The following is a 7401-nucleotide window of genomic DNA, read 5'->3' as shown; positions in this document are numbered from 1 at the left end:
AGAAGTGGATCCAGGAAGAAGTATAAGCTCTTCCTTTATATTTCCCATTCCTTGTGAATACCCTTTTGGCTTTGGCTCAAAAACTGCAGAGGCAGGTCATTAGAAAACTGGCAAGTGGAATCCAAGCCTAAGGCCGGGTTCACACAGCAGAATATTTGCACTGAATTTTGCATGAAAATTCTGCATAATTTATAGCCAATTCACTTCAGTGGAATTCCTGCAATGGAGATTCTGCAGCAGAAATTCTGCTGTGTGAATGGAACAGCAGAATCCTATTGAAATGTATTGGCTTTAAAGGGGTATTACACTGGAAAACATTTTTTTTAAATCAACTGGTGCCAGAAAGTTAAACAGATTTGTAAATTACTTCTATTTAAAAATCTTAATCCTTCCTTATAAGCTGTTGTTATGATCCACAGGAAGTTCTTTTCTTTTTGAATTTCCTTTTTGCCTGACCATAGTGCTCTCTGCTAACACCTCTGTCCATAGCAGGATAGGTTTTCTATGGGGATTTGCTCCTACTCTGGACAGTTCCTAAAATGGACAGAGGTGTCAGCAGAGAGCACTGTGGTCAGGCAGAATGGAGATTCAAAAAGAAAATAACTTCCTGTGGATCATCACAGCCACTGATAACTACTGGAAGGATTGACATTTTTAAATAGAAGTAATTTACAAACCTTTTTAACTTTCTGGCACCAGTTGATTTAAAAAAAATAAAAAAAAGTTTTCCAGTGGAGTACCCCTTTAACCCCTTAACGACGCAGGACGTATATTTACGTCCTGCGCCGGCTCCCGCGATATGAAGCGGGATCGCGCCGTGATCCAGCATCATATCGCGTCGGTCCCGGCGCTCATCAACGGCCGGGACCCGCGGCTAATACCACACATCGCCGATCGCGGCGATGTGCGATATTAACCCTTTAGAAGCGGCAGTCAAAGCTGACCGCCGCTTCTAAAGTGAAAGTGAAAGTGACCTGGCTGCTCAGTCGGGCTGTTCGGGACCGCCGCGGTGAAATCGCGGCGTCCCGAACAGCTGACAGGACACCGGGAGGGCCCTTACCTGCCTCCCCGGTGACTGCTCCGTGCCTGAGATCCAGGCAGGAGCAGTCAAGCGCCGATAACACTGATCACAGGCGTGTTAATACACGCCTGTGATCAGGATGAGAGATCAGTGTGTGCAGTGTTATAGGTCCCTATGGGACCTATAGCACTGCAAAAAAAAGTGTTAATAAAGGTCATTTAAACCCTTCCCTAATAAAAGTTTGAATCACTCCCCTTTTCCCATAAAAAAAAAAAAAAAACAGTGTAAAAAAAAAAAAAAAAATAAACATATGTGGTATCGCCGCGTGCGTAAATGTCCGAACTATAAAAATATCTAATTAATTATACCGCACGGTCAATGGCGTACGCGCAAAAAAATTCCAAAGTCCAAAAAAGCTTATTTTTGGTCACTTTTTATACCATTAAAAAATGAATCAAAAAGTCCGATGAAAACAAAAATCATACCGATAAAAACTTCAGATCCCGGCGCAAAAAATGAGTCCTCATACCGCCCCGTACGTGGAAAAATAAAAAAGTTATAGGGGTCAGAAGATGACATTTTTAAACGTATACATTTTCCTGCATGTAGTTATGATTTTTTCCAGAAGTGCGACAAAATCAAACCTATATAAGTAGGGTATCCGTATAACCGTATGGACCTACAGAATAATGATAAGGTGTAATTTTTACCGAAATATGCACTGCGTAGAAACGGAAGCACCCAAAATTTACAAAATGGCGTTTTTTCTTCGATTTTGTCACAAAATGATTTTTTTTCCGTTTCGCCGTGCATTTTTGGGTAAAATGACTAATGTCACTGCAAAGTAGAATTGGCGACACAAAAAATAAGCCATAATATGGATTTTTAGGTGGAAAATTGAAAGGGTTATGATTTTTAAAAAGTAAGGAGGAAAAAACGAAAGTGCAAAAACGGAAAAACCCTGAGTCCTTAAGGGGTTAAATTCATGCAGAATTTTCATACAGAATTCAGTGCAGAAACTCTGCTGTGTAAATGTGGACTAGGGGCATATTCACAATTGCAGGATTACAGTGAGTTTCCTGCTGTAAACCCACACATGTGAATGAACCCTAATATAGAAAATTAATCACACTAGAAAAAAATGCCAAGCCCATAATGGCCCTCATTTACTTAGAAAATCGGGTTGTAAGTCTATGTTGCTTTCTTACCCGACTGCTTTTTTCCCCTGGTATTTATTATTATGTCGCATCCTGTTTGTCGTTTGTGAGTTTAATTGGTTTTGGTTTCCAACTCCTCTGAGTTGTCGGGAAAAGATCCACAACAATTCAACAAATTCGGGTTGGAAACCTTTATAAATACGTGGGAAAGCTCAGAAATGTCGGGTTACGCCCCTTTTTCGGGTTTGGGAGAATCCACATCGGGTCCATCGGGAAAAAATGTTGCATCGTGTCGCAGACTGGCGCACGATGTCTTCGACATGTCTCAGACAAAGATGCGCCAAAAAAACCCGACAAAACAAGTCAGGTTTAGAATAGTAAATGAAAATAATTAAAATATTAATTCTATAAAAATGTGCATACCCCAAGATGCAGCTGCTATTTTTGATGCAGCATATTCGCTCTGTGTGACCATTATATTTTATTTTGGTCCTAATCTGAAGTCTTTTGAGCAGATTTTCTTCAAGGATTGCCCAGTATTTGGCGCCATCCATTTTCCACCAATTCTGACCATTTCTCCTGTACGTAGTGGTCTGGTTACAGGTACATACACGGCAGGTATTCTTTATTCTCTGTTTCCGCATTACTAGAGCTCTTGTTCTCATGTGGTGCAGTGTATGTGATTTGCAGGTTTCTTTTATTTACATTCTGGTGTCCAGCAGTCCTGTAGTTCCAGCATTTGTCTGGCATCCATTTTCTACTGTGACCTTTTTACAGCATGTGTATTTACATCACATCCATCACCTGTATGTCACCATGATATGTGCCCTGTGATCACCACCTTCTCTTCTCTGACTGTAGACTCTGTGCCTTTATCCTTTGTTTATGCCCTTTTTTTGTTTTTATGAACATTGATTAATAAAGTTTTGTATTTTGTGATAAATCTTAGTGAATGGTGTTCTTTGATATCAGATTAATTTATATTCTGTCCTAGGCTCAGCTATTCTTTGCCAATTTATTTGGAGTAACATAAGAAAAATCTGTCAAATGGATCTCTGCTCTCCCTTCCATTCTGACAGTATTAGGGTGGTTTCACACCACGTTTTGTACTTACGGTTCCCGTATACAGCTGGGAGGAGGGGGGTGGGGCTTAATCGTGGCACCCGCACTCAGCCTTATAGGGGAACCGTATTTAATGCATGTCTTTGAGCCGACCGGAGTGAACCGCAGCCTCTGGTCGGCTGCGTTTTCGGCCGTATGCGGTTTCCCGACCGCAGGCAAAAACGTGGTCGACCACGTTTTTGCCTACAGTCGGGAAACCGCATACAGCCGAAAACGTAGCCGACCGGAGGCTGTGGGTTCACTCCGGTCGGCTCAAAGACATGCATTAAATACGGTTCCCCTATAAGGCTGAGTGCGGGCGCAGCGATTAAGCCCCGCCCCGTTCCTCCCAGCCATATACGGGAACCATAAGTACAAAACGTGGTGTGAAGCCACCCTTAGAGATAGTAGCATGGAGGGGAGGAAGGTGTCTGTGGCAACTCAGAGTGGGAAATAAGGGGAGAGCATACTTGGAGGGCAACTCACACATTCTGAAGATAGGGAGAAGAGCACACAAAAGGCAGTTTGCGGGAGAGAGTCACATGGGCTGTGTACACATGTATAGAGAAAGCAGAGCACACACATCAAACTGTAGACTCCTGAACACAGAGACATCACATCCAGCCACATCTTAGAAGAATCCTAGAAGCAGGATGGAAACTGAGCTAAAAATGAAGACTGCACGCTCAACCTTAGTGCACCATTTTTTACTCCAGGTAAGATATATATATATATATATATATATATATATATATATATATATATATATATAGTCAAAATAGCAGATGTGGAAGTGGCACAATGAAGACAACCAGCGGGTGCTCAGAGAGCCCAAGCCCTGACCACAGGCTTCCAAATTTGTAAGTATCCAAAAAAAAAGGCAAGAAGCGGCACTCCAGCATTCAAAGTAAAAAAGTAGTGCTTTTTATTCACCCATCATGTCAGCAACGTTTCAACCCTCTCAATGAAAAAGACCCCATTGAGAGGGTTGAAACGTTGCTGACATGATGGGTGAATAAAAAGCACTACTTTTTTTACTTTGAATGCTGGAGTGCCGCTTCTTGCCTTTTTTTTGGATACATATATATATATATATATATATATATATATATATATATATATATTTATTTATTTATTTTTCATATAAAAGGTGCCATCAAAATCAAAAATGTCAATTAAACCATTAACCGGTACAGTTTTTTTGATTTAGAAAAAAAAAAAAGAATTTATATGAATCTGATATACAGAATTGTAAAGGAGACCTAGCACTGTTAGTGCCAGAGTACTATGAGTGTTTCTCTTTAGTGCAATAAAGATCAGTGCCATATAGATCTGTGGTGTATAACACTTATCCCCTATCTGCAGGATCCCCCGCAATCTCCTGTAGGGGTCCAGGCATTGCTGTGGCTAATGCACGTTTCGTCGACCTCAGTGAGGTCAACAACACGCCCCCCCCCCCCCCCCATACAGTTCTATGGGAGAGGCGAGGATGCATGAATGCTGCATCTCCCCTCTCCCATAGACATACATGGAGGGGGCATGTCGGCCGTACAGGAGATCGCAGGGGAGATCCCAGCGTTCGGACCCCCTGTGGTCAGACACTTATCGCCCTATCCTGCGAATAGGGGACAAGATTTGCTTGTTAACAATACACTTTTTTTTGTAGAAGGGATAATCAAGTTCTTGCCACCCAGGAGTAAGCCAAAATTGAACCCTATAGCAGGTGTAATATTTTCTGGTACATATCCGTCAAGGGGTTGCCTAAGATGAGAGGAGAAGTATCATGCAGAAAAAACGTATCCCCTGGGACCCTCCATGTATCTCTATGGGAGAGTCGGCGATAGACCCCTGTGGCAGCCAAAATTGGCATAGAGCCCTTGCCTAATTCTGGACAATCCGTTTTAAATAATTCTGCATCAGTGTCTACAATCTATGAGAGGGGCGAACTTTAACTATATCTTTAGGCAGTGAACTCCTAGAATGATGATAGTATTTATAATACTCAGCACCTCTTTTAACCTCTTAGAATTCCATATTTGGCCATCTACTTGTAAGAAAGTAATTTATTTTCTATACACTCTTTTATTTCTAATTGATGGGATTAAAGGATTTCTCTTCATAGGCCTGGTGTATCAGACCCCGCATAGGCCCTTCACTGTTTCTATCCTCTTATGAAATGAATGCTGGCACAAACTGTCATTTCCAATTTAGAACTGTAATACAGATTTATCACAGGTCAAAGCAAGTCTTTGCTGGATCTAATAACTCTTATATTGAATAGTTAATGAAATTCCTGCTGGGCTTTAATGCCGACACCAGTAATTGAGTTATCAAATGAATACTTAACTGCTGAGAACAGTCTGCATGCAAAGATCCCTGGATGCTACACGAGGTATACATCTACAATCAAATGTCATTCTCTATAGGGACCTAGATGAGTTGTAAGAAACACTATGACAAAGCAAGCGTCAAAGGATTGTTTAGTTCTGGTCATTAAAGGGGTACTCCGGCGCTAAGACATCTTATCCCCTATCCAAAGGATAGGGGATAAGATGCCTGATTGCGGAGGTTCCGCCGCTGGGGACCCCCATGATCTTCCACGCCGCACCCGGTTAGAATCAGCCCCCGGAGCATGCTCGCTCCGGGTCTGATTACTGGCGATCACGGGGACGGAGCATAGTGACATCACGGCTCCGCCCCCGTGTGATGTTACGGCTCCGCACCCTCAATGCAAGCCTATGGGAGGGGGCGTGATAGCTGTCACGCCCCCTCCATAGGCTTGCATTGAGGGGGAGGAGTGTGACGTCACTATGCTCCGTCCCCGTGATCGGCAGTAATCAGACCCGGAGTGAGCATGCTCCGGGGGCTGATTCTAACGGGATGCGGCGTGGAAGATCACGGATAAGGGATCAGGGATAAGATGTCTTAGTGCCGGAGTACCCCTTTAATTTCATATTAGGTTATTGTTGATTAGATTAGTCAGCATCTAATGTGTATGGTAACTCTTCCTCCAGAGAAGATATCAGGGAAAGAAGACTCAGGCAGTTGGATTTTAACATGCCTGATTCTTGCATTCTCAGGGGAGATAAGCTGCAAACTAAGGTTTCTGGCAGTGGCTTACCCCCCTCTCCCTATGAACAACATATGCATACATGGCTGGGCTGGGTCGACATTCAGTATTTTAGTCTGTATCGGGTAAAATCTTTTAGTGGAAAACGATAGTGTGTCTGTACTGTTCTCCTTATGTGTGAGGATACATAACTTAACAGACAGCTAAACCTTCCCCAGCAATTCATTAATAAAGGAGCAATGTCGAACTTCAACTTTGAACTTTTATTGCAAGAATATATGTGGTGAAACTGAGGAGCAGAAAAATAACACACTTACTAATGCGCACTAAAATATGGCACTGCATATGTGGTGACCCAGTACAGAATCACATGTTCTTCTGTACTCCTGCCCATCCTGTGTAGCAGATGCTGCTTCAGTGTCTATCTTGGGCCCACTCTCCTCAGGACTCTCCATAATTCACTATATAATGTAATGTTACACAATGGTTAATGTATTAATATTTTCTATGCACTGGTTACTTTAAGAATTCTGCTGTCATGGACCTTGTTGTTAGGGCAGTATGCAAAGGTGAACCAGGTGACTTATCCAGCCAATATACCCTCTCTAAATTCCTCCCATATATAGTCAGGTCAGGGTTCAGTTCAGTCAGTTCTCAGTCAGTTCTGAGGTACAGTTTTGTAAAGTCTGTCTGTGAGGTGATTCTGAAGGAGGCCTGAGGCCTAGTCCAGAAACCACGCATCAACTAGCGGTTAAGCCCAGCACCCAGGTGAAAGTCAAAGCCTTGCGTTAAGCCTTACAGTCAGAGATCAGTCTAAGTCAAGTTAGTCAAGTCCAAGTAACTACAGTCTAGCATGGGCTGCAAGCAAGTCAAACCAGTCTTATTCAGCACAATCAACTATAAGTCCCAGCAAGCCAATAAGCTTCCCAAAGTTCACCCGCCATCTCCTTCACGCTAATCTGAGCTGTAACAGATTGTACCATCTTTCCAACCTCAGGAAAGCAAGCCAGTTATCCGTAACTTTGCGTTGGAGTGATTATTTGCCCTGTGCC

This window comes from Hyla sarda, chromosome 3, assembly GCF_029499605.1.
Source record: "Hyla sarda isolate aHylSar1 chromosome 3, aHylSar1.hap1, whole genome shotgun sequence".
Classification (NCBI taxonomy): domain Eukaryota; kingdom Metazoa; phylum Chordata; class Amphibia; order Anura; family Hylidae; genus Hyla; species Hyla sarda.
The sequence above is the reverse complement of the archived record's forward strand: the minus strand, read 5'-3'. Positions refer to the sequence as shown.